The sequence below is a fragment of the Ursus maritimus genome, unplaced genomic scaffold (assembly GCF_017311325.1).
Source record: "Ursus maritimus isolate PB19 unplaced genomic scaffold, ASM1731132v1 scaffold_2, whole genome shotgun sequence".
NCBI classification, from domain to species: domain Eukaryota; kingdom Metazoa; phylum Chordata; class Mammalia; order Carnivora; family Ursidae; genus Ursus; species Ursus maritimus.
This window is the reverse complement of record NW_024424452.1, coordinates 41,766,698-41,791,606: the sequence shown is the minus strand read 5'-3', so window position 1 is coordinate 41,791,606 and position 24,909 is coordinate 41,766,698. Positions and strand designations below refer to the sequence as shown.

At 62.1% G+C, this 24,909-nt stretch overlaps 1 pseudogene; it reads right to left on the bottom strand.

Moving 5' to 3' along the window:
* Positions 1–4,544: 4,544 nt before the first annotated feature.
* LOC121103638 overlaps positions 4,545–24,909 on the bottom strand; it is a 36,158-nt pseudogene continuing 15,793 nt past the window's right edge.

Sequence of the window (24,909 nt, the reverse complement as noted above, 5' to 3'; positions counted from 1 at the left end):
CTTTGTAAATAACTTTGACCTGTTTTGTTTCTGTTCCTCGGGGCGGAGGCAGGCCCAGAGGGACAGCTCGCATCTCCTAGTTAACAGGCCAGCTCCGGAGTCAGGGCCCGAGGGGGGAGCCAGACCTGAGCACCCGGGTCCCCATGAGCGGGAGGGTGTCCCAGCCCACGTGGCTTGAGAGCCCAGTCTCTGTGGCCCGAGCAGAGAGCTCCCCGCTCCTAGGACTTGTCCCTCTCCGGGAGTTCCTGACCCCACCTCTGTCCACCCTTCCCCACCCTCTCCCTAGAGAAAAACCAGTGTATCCGGTACGGCCCTAAAAACCAGGCCCAGGAGGTGGGGGCAGGGGGTGTGAATGCTGGAGTGCCCGCATTAACCCAGGACCATCGCAGGGGCCACAGCAGCATCGGTCGCTCACCCCATGCCAGCCCCCTCCCTGCGGACCGATAGAATAGACACACTGTGCTAGGTGTATATATACATATATATAAAATATATATATAATATATAAAATATAGAGATGGAAATGACTGTTTTCCTGTTAAAATAATGTATACTCTTATTTTCTTTCTCTCATGGTTAAGATTTTTTTTTTTTTTTTTTTAAGAAAAGTTAAATATTCTTCAACCGTGGTGGTGTGTGTGATTTCTGGAACTGCTCTGGTAAAAGATACTGTGGTTGTTCTCAGGATTGGGTGGAGGACACAGAAGGCAGCCCCCACCCCTGGCATCAAGCCCCCAGGCCCCACTGTGGCCAGAGACCCCCCCCCCCAAAGCTTCCCACGTGTGCTCACTGAGCCGCCATCGGGCAGGCTAAGTTCTAGGCCCCCACGGGCAAAGCGGGAAAGACAGAACCCACACCATCAGAACACACGCACAGGCAGTGGGCCCAGAGTCGGGAGACCTCAGTCAGCTCCTCCCATGAGCCCCCAGGACTCTAAAGACAAAACGAGGAGGGCCGTGTCAGAGGCCTGGCCGATCCTCACTGGCTTCAGCCTCCGCTCTGTCCCATGGGCCCCGACACCCTGGAAGCCACACGGGCGCAGCCGCACGCCGCACCTCCCGCCCTCTGCCTTTATCAATGGACCAAGGGACAGATTCCCTTCAGCTCTGTCTCGTGCTCCCTCCCAGACCTAGCACGTGCCACATGCCGACCCCATGGACTTGGGGTCCAGGTGGGCACGGAATTCTCACGCGAGTCACAGGGAGTCTCGGAAGCCGAGGGGCCCTGCAGTGCCCAGTGGGGGCGTTCAGAGCTGAGCTGTGTTTCCTGCAGAAGCTCGGTGGCCAGGTCCCCAGAGGCACAGGGGCCCATGACAGTCAGCTGGAGCCGCAAGGGAGTTTGGGGCGGGTAGAGTGGATCTCCCGTGGGCTGAGGGGATATGGCAGGTTAAATCTGCCAGGGCAGCAGGGACAATTCTGGAAGCTCCCGAGGTCAGCCCCATGCTCCGTGGGCCCCATCCATAGGTGACTTCTCAGGGAGCAGCACTAAAGGGTAGAGCCGCTTGAGCCCCCATCAGGTCCTCTGGCCCGCCGCCATCGGCATCCCTGGTCAGACTCCGCCGACATCGGCCGGTGAAGGTACTGGCCACATGGTGCTTGGCCTGCTATGTCGAGGATGCAGACCACCAACTCTCTCCAAAGTAGACTGCCCGAACTCTGCATTCCTTAGCTGAGTCCCTGCTCCTCCCAAGCGACCAGACACCTGTGCCCAGCAGGAAGACGCCAGAAGAGCTGGAGGCCTGAATGGCAGAGCACGAGTTCCCTCTCCGTCCACCACTGCCGTGCCCCTTCCATGGGCTGTGCGTAGTTGGATTACAGTCCCAGTCTTCCCACTGCCCTGCCTCTCCGAGACCAGTGGCTGCATGTACCTCTGGCGCTGTCGTGTCTCCTCCAGGGACACAGGCAGAGCAATAAGCTTCCTGGGCCTGGGTGGGCCAAGGCCAGACATAAAACTCAGAGTCACATTCCACTATTGGAACAAAGTTTTCAAGGTCCAACCTCAAGGGGGAAAGTATTAAACATAGATTTTTGTTAATGACCCAAGATCTGCCCTCGGGAGGCCAGCCCCACCACGCAGAGCAGAGCTGCTGCGGCTGGGGAAGAGCAGGAAGGGGGCTAGTGGAGGAAGCCATGGTCTCTCTCGCTTGCTCTGAACTGATGCGAAAAAGGATCCCTTGAAGCATCAGTCTGGATCATGGTGTAATAGGACATTGGGGAGAAGAGTTTTTCTGAGAGAGGAAAAGAAGGTGAAGATGAGAAAGGGATAAGGACTGCGTCCTCTGGGAGGAGCATTTCCGGGACAGGGTGGAGTGAGGGTCGGAGGGACAAGGAGAAAAGAGAGCACGGTGGAGGTAGGCTGTGGGAAAAGCATGAGGAGCTCCCCAGACCTGCTTGAGGGCAGGGGATCTTCCATCAGCTATGACAGGTGCAGCAGCCCCACGGGGCCCCTGGCCGTGCCCCCTGGACTTGGAGAACTGGGCCTGGTGCTGCACTGGGCCAAAAGCTCCAGCCCCACTCGGATGCGGTTTCGCGGTGGGGAGCAGCCCGGTGGCCCCCTGCCCCTGCCCCTCATTCCTCTGACTCTCCCTCTGGCCTCCTGGCCTCTGTCCTCCACCCGTCTCTCTCCCCACACCTACTGCCAGACTGCGGAGCCTGACCTGCTCTCACGCATAAGTTCCAGGGCTCGGACAGCTTCCACCCTCCCGATGCTCAGCCGTGGCACAACCATGTTGTGCTCTTGGAGGATGCGCGCCCCTTGGCATAGGAGAGCTGCATGGGGCCCAAAGTCCTCCGAGGAGGGAATGACAGAGGGCGCCAACAAACACGCATGAGGTGAGGTGCAAAAGGATGTTCCCGGGCATGAACACTTTCCCCTCGTTGTTCCACGGCTCCAGGAGAGGGTTAACCATCTCTGAAGTCTCAGGCAGCCAGCTGCTAGTGTAGGCCACCGCCTGCAGCTCAGCCCAGGGCGCGCGCCCCAGCCGCCCTGCCCTCTCCTCAGGACAGAGGAGTGAGACCTAGCCTGCACCCCAGGAAGCACCCTGGATAGTGAGCTGGGAGCCAAGGATGGCGCAACCCCATGCGCACACAGGGAAGCCGGAGTCCCCCACGCGCGCACGCAGGGAAGCCGGAGTCTCCCCCACCACGCAGGAAGCCGGAGTCCCCCCCACGCCACGCAGGGAAGCCGAGTCATCCCCCGCGCACTGCAGGGAAGCCAGTTCCCCCCCACGCGCGCACGCAGGGGCTGGATCTCCCCACACACGCACACAGAGCTGAGTCCCCCGACACGCACACACACAGAAGCTCGACTCTGTAGGGTCCAGAGGAGGCCCGTAGCCCAGATCAGTGTCCGGGGCAGGTGCTCATGCGCTCGGGGGCCTGGGGCGACAGGGCAAAGAGGCCTGTGCTCCTGACTACAGAGGAGGGAGGAGACAGGCCATCAGGTAGGCAGAGAGAGCGAAGCAAACGGAAAGCAGTGTTGGCCACTGGTCTGCAAGCAGCCACAGCAATGAGGCAGCGGGACGCCCACGCACCAGGCGCACGGACCAGCCCGCAGACCGCCAGAGGCGGGGCGAAGTCAGGGAAGGGGCAGGGCGCAAACCCTATGGGGGACGCTGGCTAAGCTCTGCTGCAAGAGCAGAGCCAGCCACGTGACGATCTCGGTCGTCGGCTGAGCCCTACACTGGGCATGAGAGCCGACTTATACAAAATTTTTTAGAAGCAGCCCAGGCCGTCTCCACCTGACCCTCTTTGGTAGGATCTTGTTCAGTGGCAGAGAAGACTCCCAAGAGGGAGGCCCCTCCCTGCCTAGAAGGCGGGTCTCCCTGAAGGAGACAGAAGGTGAGGAACACGTGTTGGGGGCAACGCAGGAGCTGGAGCGGGTGGGCGCTGTAGAGTCACAGTCAGGAAAGCTCTGGAGCGAGCCGCAAGCCGGTCTGAGGTGAAAGGGGAAAGGAAGGCTCAGTAGCAAAGAGAGGTCTCAGGGCTGCGCACCAGTAGGGCGGCACCGACTGTAAGACGCCCCGCCTTCCGGGCGCTGCTGACAGGGGCAGAGGATGGGGAGGCACGCACCAGCGGATGGAGGCCTGGGGAAGTGACTAGCGGCCCCGCAGTCGCAGGGACAGTGAGACATCCAGGGAAGCCGAAGGAAAGGAGAGCACTGAGTCTCCTTCCCTCAACTGAGCCACGCGGGATGGCGGGGATCACTATGGACGCAGGATGCAATGGAAGCCAGAGACCCTCCAGGACGGGCTGAGACACACGCTGCAGGGAAGGCACGCGTCTCCCGCACGCCCGCGCCCACCCGCCCCTCCAGCTACCTCCGGACTCCATCAGGAAGCTGCGCTTTCTTTGTTCCCGTCTTGGCCACTTTCTTGCTCGGCTTTGCTCGGGGATGGTGACCTCTGGGAGCACGGGAAAGGATCCAGAATGCACCGCACAGACGTTGCCATACTCGCCCCTGCCCCAGAAGAACAGGCTGGGCAGGAGAGGACGCCCTCAAAACCTTGGATCTGGAGCAATGGGAACAGAACTAGGTGGGTGGGTCTACTCTTCCTGCGGAACTAGTGCCACGTGGGTCCAGACGGGGGACCAGGGGTGCCGTGCCCGGGAGGATGGGGGCTGCCAGCAGAAGCGAAACACGGTCCCAGAGGGCGGCAGCCTCAGGAGGATGGCCCCCACGTCCAGCCCATCTCTACTCTCCTTCTCCCGCGGCAAGAGGTCGCACAGAAGGGCAACGCTTACTCCCCGTTGGCCTTGGCCGGCTCTCTTTCTTAGGGGTTCCCGTGTCCGGGTGACTGCCCAGACCCTGACCTCCTCTTCTTCACCGGGTCCTGTAGGCACGCGAGGAAAGTGAAAGACCTGCTTCCCGGGACCAAGCAAGTGGGAGAGCAAAACTTTGGCCTCCAGGCCTGCCGAGGAGCCTCTGAAGGCCACCCTCCCTCCCTGCCTGAGCCTCCAGAGGCGTCCTCCCGCCCAGCCTGGCCTTCAGCGCACCTACCCCTGATTTCTCTCTTTTTTCTTGCCCAGGCCTGAAGGTCTTCGCTTGTCGACGCTTGTCTGGCTTTTTCGGCCAGTGCGGCCTGCGACCCCACGGGCCGGGAGTTCTTGTCGCGCTCTTGCTTTGGAGTCCCCGTGTCGGGAGTGAGGAAGGCTTGCTCTGCAAAGAGGAGGGGGATGGAAGAGCTAGCCAGCACCCTTCCTCAAGTGAGTGGTGAGGGGGCCTCATGCTTGGCTGGACGGGACCAGCACCCCCACCCCCATCTCCCTGCCTAAACGCCATGAACATTTGCTGTTGGGGACGCCTCTGGGGGACGCTGGGGTGGGGCAGGCCTCCCACACTGGGAGGCAGTAGGAGACTTCACTGCTCCAGGTGCATCGCGTGAAATTCACGGCGTCCAGTCCTCTCCCGCCCCACGAAGCAGCCACGTCACGGGTGGGCACCAGCCCGAGCTCTGGACTTCTAACTCTGCCTTCCCTTGCCCCATTACTAATCTGCCCAAAGACATGCTCTGGTTGGGCCGTCGCAGCCGCAAACGCCTGCTAGGCCTGCACGGCTGGGGGGAGTGGCGTCAGCCGAGACGGGCCGACAACCATGGGAACCCAGGGAGAGGCCGGCAGGAGAAGGGGAGGCCGCAGGGCTCACCAATCGTGAGCGCCTGAGACCCCTCTCCAGCAGGAGGCGGACGGCGCTCGACCACCTCGGTGTCGCAGCTCAAAGGCGCAGGACCTGGGGCGAGTGGCAGCCAGTCGATGCCAGCCAGGGATCCCGCCCCCTCCCACCAGCTCACACCACCTCGGCCCAGCTTCAGGGCGCCCTGGTCCTGGATCAGGTTGTGCGCCAGCGACAGCCAAGAGCAGGGCGCGTTCAGCCGAGGCCCTGGGGGCGAGCTGAAGCCCGGGCCAGCCACTCCCGCTCCTGGGTCCCCACCAGACACGCACATCTGCGATGTAGCCGCTTCCGTCTCACCTGTGGTTGAAGCCCGGTTGAGGGAGACCAGGGTCCTGCCATGCAGCTGTGCAGCGTGTGGGAGCCTGGCCCGCAGCTGTGCCCGTTGTCATCGCTGTCGTTGTTCGTAGAGACAAGTGGGAGATCCTGGCGTGGGGGAGAGCAGCCTCGCTGGGAACATGGGGGTCCGGCTCACCTCTCCCAAAGGGCCTGACCGCTGACGGTGGAGGGGCAGGGAATCGAGATCCCTGGACAGGTGGTGGAGGGCAAGGGAAGGGTGCTGGGCTGACCTGGACAGGGGAACAGGCCCAGAGAAGAGGGGGCGGAAAAGCAGTCTCACGTGCTGCTCCAGCGTCAGCCTGAGCTTGTGATAGACTGCTCGGGCAGCGGGTTGCCCTCCAGAGACACCACTTCCTGAGGATGGGGAAGGTCAGACAGGAGGCACCGCTGAGCCCCAGGAGGGAAGGGGTGAGCGAGGAGGTGTGGGTCTCTGGGGGGCAGCTTGGAAACAGAATCAAAGGGATGGCCTTCAACGGAGGAAATTTTATGGGACAGAAGTGTGGCCGTGGCAACGTGGTCACTCCCCAGTGATAGTGGCCCAGGTGAGGTGGCCTCTGAACGATTCCTGTGACCACCACTTCCTGCCCCGGAGGGTGCCTGACCTGGTGCCTCACTCTGATGGAATGGGGATATGGCCAAAGGGGGTGAGGTGTCACTTTTAAGTTCAAGTTCCAAAGCCTGTGGCCTCCACGTTAGCGGCTCTGTGGTAATGCGCTGGCCAAGGTCCACTCCGCAGGCGGCAGCCGGCCGGGGGCCACGCCGGAGCCTCGGAGACAGATCCTGCAGCCCAGCCAGGTGACAGCAGTCTCCAGCCAACAGCTCCCCCAGTCAGCTGGTTCTGATTTATTCCCACACCCGGAGATAATAAATGGTGGTTCTTGCCACACACTGAGAGCAGATGTGTGAGGCGGCAGGGACTGTCGCAGGCCACCCCACAAGCAGTGGCCCTCCCACGGTGGGGGTGAGAGTAGAGGACGTTTTCCAAGTTACAACAAAAATTGAAACTAATGCACAGGAAATTTCTCCACTCTGAAAATATTCTCCCGTCAATTTAGTATCAATGCCATTGGGTTACCTGGCTTTCACCTAAAACCTGACATATTCATTTTTAAATATTTGATTATGTCGATCTGACTTATTTGTATCTTAAAAATGAATGCTGCAGTTTTACTTCTGCCAGCTAATTTGTTTCTATTCCCACAATGGACACAAGTTAGTCCTGGTGTTCTCTAGGGAGAGTGCTGAGGGCCTCCAGCTGCAGAAGACACCATCCCCGCCTGGAGAAGTGTCTGTCCTACTCCACGGGGAAGGGCAAGCCATTGTGAGGCACTGGGGGCCTGTTCTGTGAAGCAGGGTAAGTCAAGGCTGCTGGGGAGTCTTGGGAAGAGCGGCCAAACCAGCTTTGCAAACCGCAGCTGTAGCTACACCCTCTCACCTCGCTCTGCCCCCCCTCTTCTCCTCCTTCACTGTTCAGCTCAGCACCACCCTCCTCCAGGTGGCAGCCCTCCTGTCTCCCTGTCCTACACCAATGAAATGGGGTGGCCCTCCTTCTATGCCTCCGCACTTCCCGGCTGCCATGGTGCCCATGCAGTCCTGCAGTGTCTGTCCTAAACCTTCTCCTCCCTCAAGGGACTGCCTCATCCCGGGCGGATAAGAGCCAGCCCTCAGTCCAGCAATAGGTCCCAGGCAGCTGGGCCCAAGGGAAACCCAGGGAGAAAGTGAATGGTGGTGGAACTGGGCGACAGCGAGAGGGACGGGGCCCAGAGGTCAGGCTCTCTGGATGTGCAGCAGTCAGGTGGCAGGAAAGGGACCCACTTCTTCTGGTCAGATTGGAGCTTCAAAACCAGCACATCCCGGGGCAGGGGATGCCACTGTCCCTCCCCCAAACTGCCCACCCCGCCAGGCTCCTGCCACGCCTAATTTAGCCTGACCTGAGCCGTGATGCGCAGAGAGGCAGGGAGCGCGATGAAGGTGGTCAGGGTCTTGTCGGTCAGCCCCACCTTCCATGTTGGCCTTCTGGGGTACAGGAGCTGGAGCCTCACCTGCTCCGCCCCCTCAAGGGCCGGTCCAGCCACTCTCCCTCATGCCCCTGAGCCCCACCTCGCCTCCCCGCCCCCGCGGCCGGTCCAGCCACACCCTCATGCCCCCTCCTCCCACCCGCTTGGTCTCCCAAGCAGCCAGAGGCCCCGGCGCCCTCGGCCTCTCCGGCCCTCCCTCTCGCCCTCCCGCCCCTGTGTCCCCCTCACTTGACGCCTGCAGCTGGCTGAGCGAGGCAGACATTTAGAGGAAGATACCTAAGATCCTGGCTTCCCGACCTTCCAACTCCAGGAAGGAGGAGGAGGAAGGCGCCTCAGGCCCGGAGCCCGGGGACCGGGGGGCGCGGGGGGGCACGGGAGGCGGGGCTCACTGCGGATGTAGATTTCACAGACTTGTTCGGGCTCCAGCTCCACCTGGATGGTGGGCCGGAAGAACACGTACTTGCTCTCCACACTGTTGAGGCTACAAGACCCCTGACAGGCGCTGATCATCTACAAGGCAGGGGTGCGAGGAGACGGGGGAGAGGAGAGTGGCGCCACCATTCGGGCGGCGGCCGGGAGGAATACCACTCCCAAGTAGGGGTGGGGGCGGCAGCCTGGGGTGCTGCTTGGGCCAGGCCGGGGCCGGCTGGGGTTTGGGAAGGAAGGCGGGAGACTCACCCACCTTCACCCCCTCGCCACTTTGAACCCTCCCGTCACCGCCGGCACACACTGCCCTGCGCCCCCGCCGTTCGGCCTGCCTTGCAACGGGAGGCTGCTGCACCAGGAGACCTCTGGCAGGCACCCCCGGGGCTCCTCTGGCACTCACCTAGGGTGGGTTTTTCCGACACGAGGCCGAGGGGACGAAGGTCGGGTGCGGGCGAGTCGGGGGACAACTTTGGGGAAGTCCGTGTAGCCCGAGCGCGTGCAGAGCCCAAGTGAAATCGGCTGTCTCGAGGACCCCGGTGCACTGGTACCCCTCTGCGGGGCGGCGGAGGGTACGGCGGCTGTGCCCCCGAGGCTGCCACCGGGGGGAGTGCAGAGAGCAGCGGGCGTTCCGTGGGGTCCCCCGGGCCGCGGGGACCAAGCAGGCACCGCGTCCCTCAGGCCTCACCTCGCCTCGGGGCTTTGGGTCCCGGGACAGCTGGGGCCCTCTCCGCGAGAGGACACCTACAGCCTTTTTAAACGTAAGATACGCTGTAAAAAGACCCGCAGCTGAGAACGCTTACAAAGAGCGGGAACCAGACCCCGGAGGAAGCCGGAGGGCGCGGGTGCAATACAACCCCAGGCGCCTGACCTCTGTGCGGGCGCCTCTGTAGCTCCCGGTCAAGGCCGCTTCCTCGCGGCCTGGCCCCCGGGGTGCCGCCACCTCCCACAGTGTCTCCCCGCCCAGCCTCCTCCCGTGCCCTGATTCAGCTGGGACGGCCCGGGGTCCTCGGGAGAGAAGCCCAGGCTTGCTGTGAGCAAAGGTAGGAACCCAGGAGGACCTGTCCAGTCCCAGCCCGCCGGCACCCCACCTGGACACGGAGCTCCCGCAGAGCATCTGGCTTTATTTACTCAAAGCAAACGCGAATACAGCACTTACTCCTGCCCCTGCACTGCTCTAAATGCTTTAGAAATATCAATTCATTCAAGAGTTACATTAATTCAGACAGACGCCCACCACATCCCATCCTGAGGGCTATGCAGACCGGAGTGTCTGAGTCCCCAGAGACTTCCTGCTTTTCTGCTCCCCACAGGCATCCCAGGAAGGCGGCTCCCTGAGGGGCGCCCTGGGTAGCGTGGGGGGGCCGTGGCGGCGTGATCCTGGTGTTCCAGGATCGAGTCCCACATCAGGCTTCGCTGAGCCTGCTTCTTCCTCTCCCACTCCCCTGCTGTGTCCCCCTCTCGCTGGCTGGCTGTCACATAAATAAATAAAATCTTAAAAGAAAAGAAAAGAAAAGAAAAGAAAGAAAAGAAAGAGGTTCCTGGAGACCGAAGCAAGTGTGTCCCTGGGGGTGGGAGAATCTGAGGCAGAAGGGTTGGCCTGGCACTAGCCTGCTTCCTTCCAAAGGCCAGGCAGGCTCTGAGCCCCCACTGCCTCCCTCGGCCTGCCCGGCTGCCAGGACTGCAGGCTGAGCCCCGGATGACTACAGATAACAGCAGGAGCCTGCCTGAGGTGTAGGGATGGTCTGGGAGCACAGGGGCTCTGGCGTTCGTGGGGACGAGACAAGACAGGTTGGAGTGGTTCTCCTGGCAAAGGAGCGAGGCACGCTCCCTTGGGAGAGCGCCCAGCCACCGGGGAGTATGACACAAGACACTTTTAGTTCCCCTGGACAGGGCGGCTGAGAGCAGGCTTAGGGAGCCCCGGTAACCCCTGCACAGCTGTCTCAGCACACTGCCCGTCTGCCATGGTTCTGCTGGGGGAGCCCTCAACCTTCCGGCTTCACTCACACCAGCTTTCTCTACAACAGACCCTCTCAAACTCTGAACAACACCCAGGGAGAACCAGCCAAACAGTTTCCTCCCCGCTCCCCTCCTCCGCAGGGACCCTGATCTAATGGGCTCGGTGGAGTCAGGAACATGCGTTTCTAACAAGCTCACGTGTGATGTCAAAGCTACTGGTCCAAGTGGGCAGCACCATGAGAGCCGCCACTGCTCTAGAAACGCGCTGCCTGGCAGAACTTCTTGGGACGACAGAAATGTTGTGTTGTAGTTGGCAGTGACCTAGGGGACAGCGCCACCCGAAGGAGCCTTGCCCCTGCTCCCTCACCTCGCACCTCTCCCTCCGTCTCAGTTGTCACTACTGACCTTGCCTTTGCACTTCTTGAGAAACAGAAGCCATAGATGATTTCTAAATCTTGTAAACCTTCCTGCCGCTGCCATCACCCCACCCTGAGCCCCGCACATCATGCCGTCCTGCCTGCCACGTTGCCCTTTCCCGGCGTCCCTGGGCGGTCGTCACCCATTTTCTCCCCACCTGGGCCCAGGCCCACCAGGACTTCCCAGCTGCCCCTCCCCAACAGCTCTAGGCTGGGTCCTGGGTGCTCTGCTCTCTTGGTTACACCTCCTGCCCCAGGGGGAATCTCTTTTTCTTCCCAGGCCAAATACAATCTGGACATCAGCAGCTCCCAAAGTGACAACTCCAGCCCTGCCCCTTGAGTGCTCCAGACCCAAGTGTGTCCAGCTGTCCAGCTGACATCCTGCGTCTGAGGTCTTCTCTCACACGCCCTTCCTCCAGGTATGCTTCCTGTCTGTGAATGGCACCTCAGCCCACCTACCAGAACCTGGGAATCTTGCTATGTCCTTCTCTTTCCACCTCCCAGCCAAGACCACCACCTCATTACTTCTACTTGGGAAGTATTTTCCAGGAAGCTGACCCATTCTCCTCACTTCTCTATTCCAACTCCCGCCGTGCCCCATCTGACTGTTGAAATGCTTCATACTCCACCTCCCAGCCTCATTCTCTCGCCTTCCATGCCATTGTCCATACAGACTGCGTCTGGGGCCGGCACCTGACTAAGGTCTGACAATCAGAGCCTCTTCCCAAGTCCTGGCTTCCATGAGTCCAGATCACAAGCCCCGTCCCTTCAAAGCAGGTGGATTTGAATCCAGAAGTCTTCCAACAGGGGCCCTGGCTGGCCTAGTTGATAGAGCATGCAGCTCTAGATTCAGGGGTCATGAGTTCCAGTCCCCAGTTGTTGGGTGTGAGTCACTTTGGGAAAAAAAAAAAAAGGGCTTTTCCAATAAATTCTCATGTACCATCTGTTGAGGTTGGGGGCTTGAGCCACAGGCTTACTTGTACTCTGCTCCGTGGTTTTTCCCAGAAAAATGTAAAACGGGACTGTGTGCGTATTGTTCTCTGTATCCAAAAAGTGTTGGAATGAATGAGTGAATGAAACTCAAGTCACCTCCCCAGATTCTCCACCCCTCCTCCACCCCTCCACTGAGACCTCCTAATACCCCTGGACCCCTTCTCATGCATCTTACTCATTTATCACATTTATCCACAGTGTGGATTCTCCGTGATCAAGTTCACTCAAACAGCGGCCAAGCTGGTTCCAGAGTGGGGCTGGGAGTGCTGCGATTTGTCGGAGATGGAGCACAGTGCTGGCCTCAGGGTGCGGGACACGTGTGCTTGTGGGAGGGGACAAAGTTTACAAAACACTTAACCACAACTGACTGCACCGCTCCTCACATCTCCCTACTACAGAGGACGGTGCCCAAGTGCGTCATTATTCGCTTCATAACGGCTAGCAGAACACTGCCGTGTGCCAGGAGCCACTGAACACAGCGCTCTCTAAGCACCAGGGGTGCCACGATTTCCCCCCGGCTCCGCCTTCACACGACTGCGCAGCGCCGGGCACGACGACGGCGTTCACCCCCTGGCAGAGCCGAGCGCGCGGCTCCCGCCGCCCGCCTACCAGGGTTCTTGGGCTCCCTCCTCGCCCACCGGCTGCAGGACGGTTGCCGGTTTCTCCTTGGCCCCGCCATCCCCCCTTCTTGGTCACTGAGCCAGACGACTTGGGTGCCGGGATCGCGGCCCTGGGGAGGCCTCACACTCGTCTCACCCGGGACATGCCAGCGGGTCCACCAGGCGAGAGGAGGCGAGACAGGGACTCCGTGGGGCCTGGCCCAGGGGACGGCCGAACCGGGGTCCCACTCATGGTCATCGCCCGCCCCGGCCAGTGGCGGGGCCTCGCGTCCCTCTCTTCACGATTGGCCCGTGCGGGGCGGGCTGGCCGGCGGGAGCAACCGCAGAGCGCGCGGGGCTACCCGGGGCGCTGCAGAGCTTGGCTAGCCGGGGGCGGGGGTCACAGCCGGGGCGGGGCCGGAGCCAAGGGGGGTGCAGAGCGCCTGAGAGCGCCGCAGAACCAGTCGTGGGGGCGGGGCCACAGCCGGGGCGGGGGGAGCCTGGGGCGGAGCCACCGGGCGGGAGCCAAGGAGAGCACGAGGGAGGAGCGCGGGCAGGGAGCCCATCCACCAGCAGCGCCGGGAAGCCGGGAGCATGTTAGCGATCGCGGCAGTCGGAGGGATTTAGGCAGGGAGAGTCGGGTGGGGAGCAGATCCATTTTCCTGGGTGCGCCTCCTGTCCTGTAAGGAGAGGGGATCCTGATGGAAAAGGCGCTGGCTTTGGCCTTCCTCCACCCATCTCGTTAGCCCTGGGAGGCGCGGGCAGTTAGTGGATCCGATTCAATGTCCTCGGTAGTGTAGACCCTTGTCGGTTCCACACCGATGGGCCCCCATTTGAGTAGCCCCTCTCCGCTTGCCTTCCCGCCGCCAGCCTCCGAGAGCCTCCGTGCAGGGCTGTGCCCCCACTGCACTCCCAGCACTAGCCGTCTTCGAGCCTGTGCTTCCGCCCGTGGACAGGCCGCTCATCTGGGAAGCCGGGACATCGGGAAGCCGGGACATCCGCGGGCTGTAGCAGCAGGCCCCAGCCTGAGAGCCAGCACCTACTGGCACTTATCCTGGTACTTTCAGCTCACTCTGCCATTCAGCCTTTTGAGGGAACATGCTGAGTGCCTACTGTGTGCCAAGGGGAACCAATGTTGAGCACAATACATGATTCCTGCCTTCTGGGAACCCACAATCTGGTGGGGGAGGCAGAGATTAATCAATAATCACATAAAGAAACACATTCCAGAGACTGGTACCCTGAAGGCCTTCTCTCTCCAGGTATCGGTGAATGCAGTAATACAGCTATAATCCGTAATGCAAGAGGCGTCCCACGAGGGAGAGGAGAGGATGTGAAGGACAAAGAGCAGTGAACAGCTGAGTTGGGAAGAGAAGAGGATGGATGTGCAAAGTCCTCAGGGTAGGAAGACGTGTGACTGGTAGGACCTGGAGCCCATGGTGACTGAAACAGTGACAGTGAACACAGCTCCAGGTGAGGCTGAAGAGACGGGCTAGGCCAGCAGAGCCCCTAAGGTCTTTGACAGTTCTGACTTGGCCCAAGAGCTGTGGGGAGCCTGTGAGGACCAGAGGTCACCCACCAGCTTGTGTTTGGAGCGCAGTGGGTTGGAGCAGGCCCAAGGGTACAGGAGGCCAGTCAGGCTATTGGTTTGAGTTAACTGGTCTGGGCTGCCTCTTGACTGCACAGTGAAGTGCCCTGGGACAGGCTGTGCCCAGGAAGCCTCTGGAAGCCACACACACACACACACACACACACACACACAAACACACACACACAGCCCAGCCTGGGAGTGCACAGAAAAGGAACCCAACATACATTTTTGACATTAATCTGAAATCAGACTTTTCTAGCAACATTCATCCCACCAGTTTATGCACAAGGCCCTGGGGCCTTGAGCAGCAGTTGGGAACAGGGACGAGAGGGAATGTGGGCTCCTGCTGACCAGGGTCTTCCCGCTGGAAGCTGGGAGCCAGGCCCTGTCTCCTCCACGTCCACTTCCTCGTAAACGTTCATGTTCAAGGTCTGCCGGGCCTCCCTGCCCTGGCAGGGGTACAAGCAGGCCTCTGTCCCCAACCTCAGGCAGCAAAGAATGGGTATGCTGGTCCCTGCATGCCATCCTGACCCATCAGCGGTCCCATGCCGAGTGGGGGTGACGGGGGTGCCGTACTGAGGCAAGTCATAGTGTCCAGATGTGGCTGTTCTTCGGTGAGTCAGTGGCCAGGGCCCGGAGGCAACGGGGCTGGGAGCCTGGCAGAGTCTCGGTCTGGGGGCAGAAAGGGGACAGGATGGAGGTGGCTCTCCTCCTCACCCCCACCCCCATCTGCAGCTTTCCTGCCCACAGCCAGTGTACGTCCTCCACTGCCAGTGGGGGAGCCACCTGAGCTGCCCACCTCGCAGGGTGAGGACACTTGTCACCAACCCGGTCCCCTCGTTGCTGGGTACCACCTGAAAGTCAGGGGGCTGTAGGGACTGCCATTTCAAGTCCCTAGCCCTGTGAGGTGGGCTCTGAGAGGCAGTGATTTCCGAACATCATGCCCGGTGTGAGCCCAAAGCGCACGCCTTGCTGCCACGCCACACCACGCCACGCGTCCACTGCAACTTACTCCCCTGACCCTTCCTTGCCCCCTCCTGTCCTGGCCACCGCCAGCTCCCACCCTCCGCCCCAGCGGAGAAGGGGGCTCACCATAGGTCAGAGGGGCTGGCTGTCTATAGGGTGCCACTGTCTCTTCTGTGGCTGGGGTGGTGCCGCCTGGGCTGCTGGGCTGAGGGGGGCTGCCTGGGGGAGACCTCCTGAGGAGGGCCTTTCATCTCCACATAGCTGCCTCCCAGGGGCTCCTAGGGAGGCTGGGCAGGTCCCGGATCGTGGCATAGGGTTTTCGCTGCCTGTGGTATTGTCAGTTGGCCCCCAGGCCCTCTTCTGAGATGGGCCCCAAGGATAGAGGGGAAGGACGCGTCAGGCTCCATGGGGCCCTGGCTCCTAGCCCCCAGCTCACCTCGCTCTCGGCCCCTGTGCCCATGCCTTTGCTAGAGAACGGGGCCTGGGCCGCGTGGCTGCTGTAACTGGGGCTGTAGCTTCGTCCAGGCGGCCGCTCCTGAGGGGAGGGGAGGAAGAGGAGTGGCCAGTGAGAGGTCGTGGCCTCAGCCGCCCTGGAACCGGGAGCGCCCACGCTCAGATGGAGCAGGACACTGGGTTGCACACTGCCACACCACCCCCGCAGCGCCTCCGGCCTCCAGGCTCCTACCCCTGTCCGAGACCCCCATGGGGCTCCCGGCGGTGTTTCTCCAGTCAGCAGCAGGGTGCTGTGGTTCTCGAGAGCCCATGCGCGCCCCTGGCCGCTCTGGGGCCTGAGGCTGGCGAACAGCTGACTGCCTGGAACCTGATGGGGGGAGGGGCGGGAATGGGAGAGCAGCACACCAGATGGGAGCTTTCCAGAGAGCCAGGGCTGTGCTCCACCTCTGCAGCTCGCTCCCAGCACTGACCTTGTTCAAGCGGGGTTCGTAGAGCACTGTGACAGGGTGTAGAAGCTGGGGTTGGAGTAGTAGTGGGCTGTAGCTGGGGCAAGCACTTCCTGCGTGAACAGACACAGGCGCTGCAGTGACCTGGGCCGGTCGGGAGAGAGGCTCCGGCCCGGGAGAGCTGCTCTGTCTCCAGCACATCAGTAGCCGGCCTATCCGACCTCCTCTTTCTCCCGCCACGCCCGCTCATCTTGCAGGAGCACCAAGCCACCTGGCATGACGCACTGAGCTGTCCAGGCGTCACGCTGTAGGCCACCACCAGGTGTTGGTGTGCCTTGCCTTGCCAGTGGCGGTAGCCACGAACAGTGCCAGCAGGGGCCACCACCAGGGAGCCCAGCACGGCGATGCCGTATCACTGCCCCCAGTGAGCTATAGGGCCACTGGGAGAGGTAGGGCATCATGGTGAAGGGCTCCTGGCTTCCTAGGGGGACCGGGGTGGCCACCAGCATGGTGTCTGGCCTGCTGTGGCACATGGGGCTCATGTACTGCGAGGGGCCCTGTAAGGGAGGCCGGGAATAGGAGGGTCTGGGTCCTGGTGCCCCGGGGACAACGGGGGTCCTAGAGAAGACCTCACCAATCCTGCAGGGGCACCGCTGTCCTCTGGGGGACACACACAGGCCCCAGCCCCGGGTGGCACCTCTCTCCAGGACCACACTGGCATGGCTGGAGCAGCTGGGCCCGAACACGCAGGAGAGCAGCCTGAGAGGGAGGCAAGGAGGCAGGTGGGGAGGGGCCAAAGCTGCAGTCTCCCTCTTGGGCTGGGGGCGGACATGCCTTCCTTTCTGTGGGTACCTTCCAAGCGAGGTGTCCAAATCCAGCCTGGGGGCAGAAACAGCTCCCATCCTGGGGTGGCAGGTGCCTCCGTGGTGGCACTGGCAGGTGACTGGGCCAGTTGGCTCCCCAGTGTCCTGTGAGGGCACGCTGCAGGGGACAAGTGGGTTGTCTGTCGTGGGCAGGGCCAGCGCTGTCTGGACGAACGCTTCAGTCCCCAGCCCCCACTGGAATTCGCGTTCTCAGCCTTGGTCTCCCTGGGACACCAAGGTTTTGAACCAGCTGCCCACGGATGACCTCCCAGATGCTTACCACGTGCCCAGCCACCCACTGGGCCGTGCACTTGGTGATCTCTATAGCCACTTCATAAAGTGGGCGCCCAGGGCCAGACAAGGCGGCACTGTTACCACCTCCACTGCTTAGCCTTGGGTTCTCTTTTTTCTTTAACCTAAGACAGAAGTTAAGTCCATACTATTTAAAGTCCAATTGTGTGCCTGACGTTAGTGAATAATGCAACGGGAGTTGGACAAATTCTATGAGGACGCCTGCCCTCCGCCATGCATGCCCCCTCGTCTGCCCCACCGAGCCCGTCACCCAGCCCGCACCCAGCCCTCTGGGTCACCGCGTCTCCGCCTCCCTTCTAACACCTGCAAAAATTTTTGGTTTTTTGCACTAATCTGTTCCCATGATACTCTTCATATATTTATTTGGCGTGGGGAAGAGCCACATATAAATAAATAAAAATTGAAAACGCAGAAATAAAGAAAGAACATGTCCAAAACCAAGCTTAGGCCTCCCATGCCCAGACCAATAATGCCCTTCCCAGGCCGCCCTGCAGAGATGCAGGGGACTTGTCTCCTGGCCTGTGCCTACTCAGGCACCTGAGCCCCGGTCATTATATAGTGTCCGCATTGCTTGTATAAACTGCTGAATCAAAGTTGGCCTGAGGCTTTCACACCCAGGGAGCAGCAGAAATCTGGAAGCCCCGGGTCCTCAGCCCACCCTCCAAGACGCATTATGCGCTCACACTCAAGCCGCCACCCCACGCTGGGAGCAATCGGCCCGTCCAGCCTGGCCAGACAGTAGCAGGTCCCGGGCGTGGGTGGCAGGAGGAGTGGTTGGCACACTTCTGCAGGGCACAGCGTTGCTGCTGGCTGCCAGCTGGCAGGCTGGCGGAAAGAGGTCGGTGGTGGTCGGGAGGCCACCCCGCTCAGCCCCGGACCCCACTAGCTCCCTCCCTCCTTCCCACTGCAGAAGACACCAAGAGGGGGGGCAGTGGGGGGCTTCTGCATCTGACATTGCCCCCACACCCTCCTGCTGGCAAGTGGGGGAAGGAGAGAGAGCTCACATCTTTGGCAGAGGCCTCGAATCGGGCACACGCACTGCTGGGCCTCTCGGGAGATGCAGGTGCCCCCATTCTGCAGGTACAGCTCTACTACAGTTGGCTCCCCCAGAAGCTCTCAGGCGGGTGGGGCAGGGCAGGGCAGCGAGTCCCCGGGGAGAGAAGGGTAGGGTGAGCCTGGCCACCCCCCATGTCCACAGAGGCTCTTTCTGGACACATTTCCTGTGGATCCATCCCCCAGCCTGCTAAGTGGCCTGGGCTGGGACACTTCTGATGCTCACCCGTCCAGCCGGCCTGGCACTGGCAGTGTCCACGAACAGGGTCGCAGCCATCAGAGTGGTCACAGTCACAGCGACTGCACAGCTCACCAAACTCCCCTCTTTGGGAGGGAGTGGAGGGCTGGGCAGGCCAGTCGGTCAGCTGGGGAGGGGGTTGTTATGACCTCGCCTCCCCAGGCCGACAGGCTGCTGAGCTACTGGGTGGAGCTGGCAGTGGGCCCCAGGCCACCCAGGGTGCAGGTACAGGGCCCGGTTTGGGGCTGCAGGCTGCCTCGTGGCACACTGGCAGCTGGCGTGTAACCGAAGCCCCAGGTTCCAGGCGAGCAGGGCACGGAGCAGTTCCATCGCTGCCAACCGGTAAGAGGGGCTTTTGCACATACATGGGGACCAGTCCCCTCAGAGCAAGCACACGCGCATCCGGGCTGTGCCAGGCACTGTGCCGTGAGCTGGGGTGGGAGTGCAGGGCTGAGGCTCACGCAGGGAGGCTGGGAAGATGTTAGGGTGGCTGCGGTGGTGCTCCACTCTCTGGGGCCTGTCTCTCTGGTAGGATGGGGGTTTGGCAAACCCAAATGCTTAGAGCAAAACCCAAACCAGGTAACTAAACGAATTGTGCAGATCATGTGTGTAAGACTGCAGGGAGGAGTGGGGGGGACGGGGAGACTGGATGTGTGGGTTACACATCAATGAGCCAGCCAAATGTGACATTATCAGTGTCAGAATCCAGCCCAAAGGTTGCCAAGGGCCACCTCAGGATCTCAGAAGCCCTTCCTGGCCCAGCCAATGGGTGTGGCCTCTAGATGACTGAGGGCGAGGATGCCTGGCTGAGGGTGCCTCTGGCCTGGGCCTTGCCAACAAGTAGGGATTTTTGTGGTTGAAGAAAAGCAAAGGGTTTTTCAGAAGCCGGAGCCAGCCTGGCTACTTTCCCACCGTCCAGCTGCTGCCCCGGGGGCTCCACCCTCACCCGCAGCCTCTCCCCTGCCCGGGGCCCGCCCCTGCCCTTGGGCCCGCCTTCTTTCCCGGCCCCGCCCCCAAGTCACCCTTCCCCGGAGACCTCGCCCATTACCCTCCTTGCAGACGCAGGCGCCGTCGACGGGCGAGCAGGCAATGGCGTTCTCGCAGGAGCAGCGCGCGTTGCAGTCCACGCCATAGGTGTCGGGGGGGCAGAGGCTGGCGCAGGTGCAGCTCCTGGAAGGCGGGGGACCGTAAGGGGGGTGGTCTGGCCCCTCCGCCTGCCCCCGCTCAAGTCCTCGCCGCGCCTCACCGTGTAGCCCGGCGCACACCGGCACAGGCCGCTGTCGGGCTGGCATACGCCGCCGTGGAGACAGAGGCAGTGCTCCGGTGCCGGCCTCAGGGTGTCCTGCGGGCAGCTCTCTCGTTAGCGGAGGTCGGCCCAGCCCGGCAGACACGAGCACTCCCCGCTCATCGGGTGGCAGCTGAGGCGGGAGCGGGCGGCGCCGTCTGACGGGGTCCGCGCGCGCCTCCCCGGCCTCCCCGGCCCCTCGACCCCTCGCGCGGCGGGCGCCTGGGCCGGCTCAACCGGGCGCGCCCAGCGCCCTGCCCCCACCCCCGAGGCCCCTCTCCCTTTTGTGACATCTGTCCCGCCTCGGGTCCGCCTCCGGCCGGCACCCGTCGCTCCCATTGGCCTCCGACCCTGAGCTTGGTCCCAGGGCACACCTGAGGCTGTGCTCCGGGTCGAGGTGGCTCCTGGCAGCTGAGTCCGTAGAGGCTATCGGGCAGAGGCGCTGCGCAGCGCTCCCCGGTGAAGCCGTGTTCGCACAGACACGCGCTGTTGGGCCGGAAGCAGCGTGCGCCCTGGGCGCAGTCGCATACTCGCACAGTTCTGGCCGGGGGGCGGCCCACGGGCACTCCTCACGGGGCAATCAGGGGCCTGCCGAGTGAGCCTGGCTCACCGCCTCTCCCTGTGCTCCTACTCCGCCAGTTACCACCGATCCCCCATGTAGCCTCGGAGCAGCATACTGGCCAGTGAATGGATCGCAGAGGCCACCATTGTGACAGTGGCACTCTTGGGAGCAAGTTGTCAGAAGCCCTGGGCAGGGGCAGGGAGCAGATGGTGCCCTCTGAGAGGTGGGAAGATGGACAGAGCCCTCCCCATGGGCACAGGGACCCCCATCCCTCAAAACCCTGCAGGGTCCACGGAGCCCATACCTTCACACACATCCTCCTCCCAGCCCTGCAGAGAAGCACCAGAAGCACAGGCCCCACCCTTCCTACCATCCAACCAGGTGGGCAGCCGCAGGAGCCCTGGGAGGCCTGGTAGACACCCCCCGTTGTGGCAAGGATAGGTGCTGGGGCAGAAGCCAACGCCAGTGGTGCCCTCGAAGACAGACATCTCACAGCTGCTGGGTAAAAGCAACGAGGTCAGGTGGGCTCAAGCAGTGCCGGCCTCCCCTTTGCAATCCTGACCTCAGAGCTTACTGTGGCATCCTTCGGTGCTAAACCCTCTTCCCTGTCGGGGAAGGCAGGAGCTGGAAAGCAAAGGCTCTCCGGGACCAGAAATGGCGGGACAGCCAGCAGCACCAGATGGGGGCAGGGGGTGACCAGCCTGTGCCCCTCCACTCACCCACAACTCTGCTCCCGCTGGTGGGGGTGCATCTGTCACACGGTTTTCTCTGCCCCAGAGGGTCTAATTGCAGAGCTCCTCCATGAGACCTAGTGCATATCCCCACTGCCTGCACCTCCTTGCGACAGGCTTTCTGGGACCCCCGTCAGCCCCACTTCGACACCTGCTCACATCAGCTCGTGTCATCTGCACTGTGAGCCTTCCAGCAGAGGATATGCTGCCATCTTACAGTAGGAACAGCTCATCAAGAGTCAACGACACCAGGTCGCTTCAACTCAGGAGTAGCTGGGACGAGACCTGGCCTCCATTCTGTCCATTTGGGACCTAGTCTGAGTGCCCCTCTCATATCCCCCACGTGTGCCCATGTGGTCCTCTGTCTGTGACCAAGAGTGCACCTGGGCCCTGTTCTTCCAGGGGCGGGTAGAAGTAGGCTCCAGTCTGGGGGTCACAGGGCACTCTCAGGCACTGGCAGCGCAACTGGCAGGCAGGGACCGCATTGGCCGGGGGGGCAGGGCAGGAGTGCAGTGTGGGGCTGCAGGTCAGCAGCAGGCTCCACTCTGGGGTCACAGGAGCTGCTGTTCCCACAGTGGCAGGGCTTGTCACACTGAGGCCCCCCACACTCTGGGGGCACACGCTGTGGGATGAGGAAGGTAGAAGGGCGTCACCGGGGTCTCCCCTCCTAGCCTCCACTCAGTCTCGGCTCTGTCCCCCAGCCTGCCCCGCACACCCGTGCCCCGCGCCACACCACGGAAAAGGCAGCTGGTTATTGCTGGGGCTTTGGGTACCCGTCCTAGGGGACTGAGCACCTGTGAGCGGCAGGGAGGGGGCAGCCCAGGGTCCGGGATGCCCCTGCAGCCCCCAGCACTCACCGCTGAGGAAGTCATCACCCCGCGCCAGCCCTGCCTGCACTGGCACTCACTGGGAGCCAGACAGCGGCCGTGGACGCACTCCCCTGGGCGCAGAGAGCTGGGGCAGAGAGGGGAGGGAGTAGCACTTCTCCGGCCCGACCCCCAGGTGCCCCTTGCCCCCCAGAGCAACACTTGCCCCGAGGAAGTGGGCCACAGAAGGGCAGGGCCAGCAGCTCAGGGCCAGAGCTTCTGACAAAGGTCAGAATTCCAGGCCCCCAGCCCCTTTCAGACATTGGGAAAACAGAGGGGTCCTTGGGTCAGGTCAGACCAGACTTGGCTACTGGGCAGACAACAAGCAGGTGGGGGAGTGGGTCAGGCTGCTGGTGAGTCTCTCCAGGATGAGGGAAGGGGGAGAGAGGCAGAGCAGGCCCTGCTGGGGGTTTCAGGGGTGTGGTGGGGGGCAGGGCAGGAGAGCCTGGGTGGCAACAAGTCAAAGACAGACAGTCAAGTAGAGAGACAGGGAAGAGACCACACCCACAGTGCCGGGAGAGACACAGGCAGCCCCGAGACTGCCCAAAGCCACGGAGAAGGGGAGTGAGAGACACGTGGTCAGCCATTAGGCAGAGGTGGCCAGCGCCAGCTGCCTGGGGGACAAACCAGAGGCAGGGGAGGACGAGGAAGGGCAGGCCAGCCCCCTAGCCTCCTCCCGGACTCACGGTGCCCCTGCTCTCATAGAAGCCGAATAGCACCGCTAGGCGCTGGGTGCTCTGTCCTCACCACCTGGCGGTACACCGGCTCAGACGACCCCTGGGGACCCCCGAAGGCGGCCCCCAGTGCCCTGCTGAGGCCAGGTGGCCACCTGCCTCACCGGTGTGGCACTGGGGAAGGCCAGGCACTGCTCTCTGCTGGGTGCATGAAGGAAACATTCCCTCCCTGCCCCTCCCCCCACCACACACAGGTGCAGGTGCAATAGGCCCCAGGTGCACACACACACCTCACACAAGCCCCCAAGTGCCCCTTGAGTGCTTTGTACAGAGGCTTCCTCTGCACTGAAGTTTGGAAGTTTCAAGGAAGAGAAGTGGGAGTGAGGCCCAGGGCCCCTTGAGGCAGCACACAGTCCGCAGCAGGAAAGGCCTGGCACTCACGTGGGGCTGGGGGCAGGTGTGGGGGCTCTCCCAGGCTGCTCACAGGGCCTGAGGGAGCAGGCTGAAGGGGCGGGACTGGGACTCCTTGGTGGTGGTGGTGAAGCTGCAGGACAGGGGGATGGGGAATAGGGTCAGCGTGGGGGAGGCCTGGCTGCCACAGGGCACTCTGGAAGCAGGGGTATGAGGGTTCGGCCCTGATGGGGAATGCTGCCCCACATGTGGCTTGCTCCCCCAAGCCTAGGATGAACTCCCCTATCCTGGCCCTCCATCTGAGGGCCCTCCCAGAGTATTCCTGGGACACCCCCCATCATTGTCCCGTCTCTCACCCCCATAGGACCACTGTAGCTGCCCATTTCTCCCTCCTCCTCCTTCCCACAGCAGATTGAGCTAGAATTGATTTCGGGCCCAGCTGATGGAGATGTGTGTTGGAAGCATTTCTGGCCAAACTCCTGACCTGGGCCTTTTCCCCCAGCCCTGTCCCCTTTGCTCCCCCCTCGACCAGCCCCCCTGCTTGCTCCACAGTGAATGGGCTCCCCGCCCTGCGCTCTGTCCCAGCCAGCTTCCCAGGGACCAGAGAGGGGACGCAGGAAAGGGACAGGGTCAGAGGTAGCCCATGCACGGGAGGAGAGAGGAGGGCAGAACCAGGAGGGGATGGAAGGGAGAGCTGGGGAGAGGCAGGGGAGTCAGTAGCGAGAGGGAGTAAAGGGACCCCAGGGCAGTAGGAGGCTGTAGCAGTGCGTCCTCACCTTCCCAGAAGCTGCAGGTGTTGGGGTCACTGGGGTTGAGAGTCCAGCCAGCCGCAGGCCCAGGGCCAGGAAAAGCGAGGGAGCACAGAGGTGGTAACATCGTGAGGCCAGGCACTGGGGCAGGCGATGTGCTGGACGGTTAACCGAGTATCTGTAGGGACCAAAAGTGGGGCCTTTGTCCCCTGACCCCATGCCCTGTGGGTGGGCTCTGCTCCCCAGGGCTCACATTCTGACCAGGTGGTTGTCTCTCTGCCTGGTCAGTTTTCCCTCGTTTCCTTTCTCCTGAGTCCTGACCTCTTAAAGTCTCCCGAAGTGACACCTCTCCTTCTCTGCAGACTGACTCCCACCCTCCCAGCACCATTCACCACACACGGCCCAGTGCCTCTAGAGTGCCGGAGTCGTGCCCTGACTTTTGGGAGTGCCCTCGCCAGCCCCCTGCCCAGGGGCACCGGGACACTGGTGCGGAGCTAAAGCGGAGCCGGTGGGGAAGTCATGTGGGAAGTCGACTTGGCTCCGCTGAGTGAGGAATTGTCACAGCAGCCACTGAAGGGGAGCTTCCTGTCCCTGCAGGCTTGCAGGAGGCTGATCCTCCGATGCGGCTGGTGCAGCTAAGACCTGCAGGAGGCCCTCCCAACCACTGATGTCTGGTGCGCTCCACGGGCTCCTGAGCCCATGGTGCCCGGTTGGAGAGGCCACTCAGAAGCCTGGAAATCACGCTTGCTGGGGGCGGTTATGGACACCGGGGACACCGCCAAACACCTCAAACCAGGGACAAGTCTATCCCCACTCCCACCAGGGGCGCACCACTGCACCCAAGTCCCAGCTATTGTCGAAGAGGCCTCCAAGACGGCCTCAGATGTGTTGGCCCCCAGCTCCCTCTGGCCACCCCCATCAGCCATCCAGCAGCTCCTACCGCTCCCTGTCCGGACTCTCGCCCGGTGGGTGGGGGAGCTGGGGGCCAGGACCTCCGCTGTCCACCTGGCCCAGAGTTCAGGAGGCTGAGCCCTTGAGTGCCCACCCCGCAGCTTCCAAGGTCAGATTGTGTTCCGTCAAAACTCGTCCTGGCTCCCTGCCCCTGCCTCCCGAGGCGCTCACATGCTTATAATTTTCCCGGGAGAAGAGAGAGGTCGTGGTTGCTGGCCCCTTCCTGAGTATCTCTGAATGCCTGCTGCCTGGCCCCACCCCCAAGCTCCCCCACCCACACACTCCCAAGGTCCCCAGCCACTCTCAGCCCCTCCAGGTCTGGAGTGAGAGAGATGTGCCCTGAC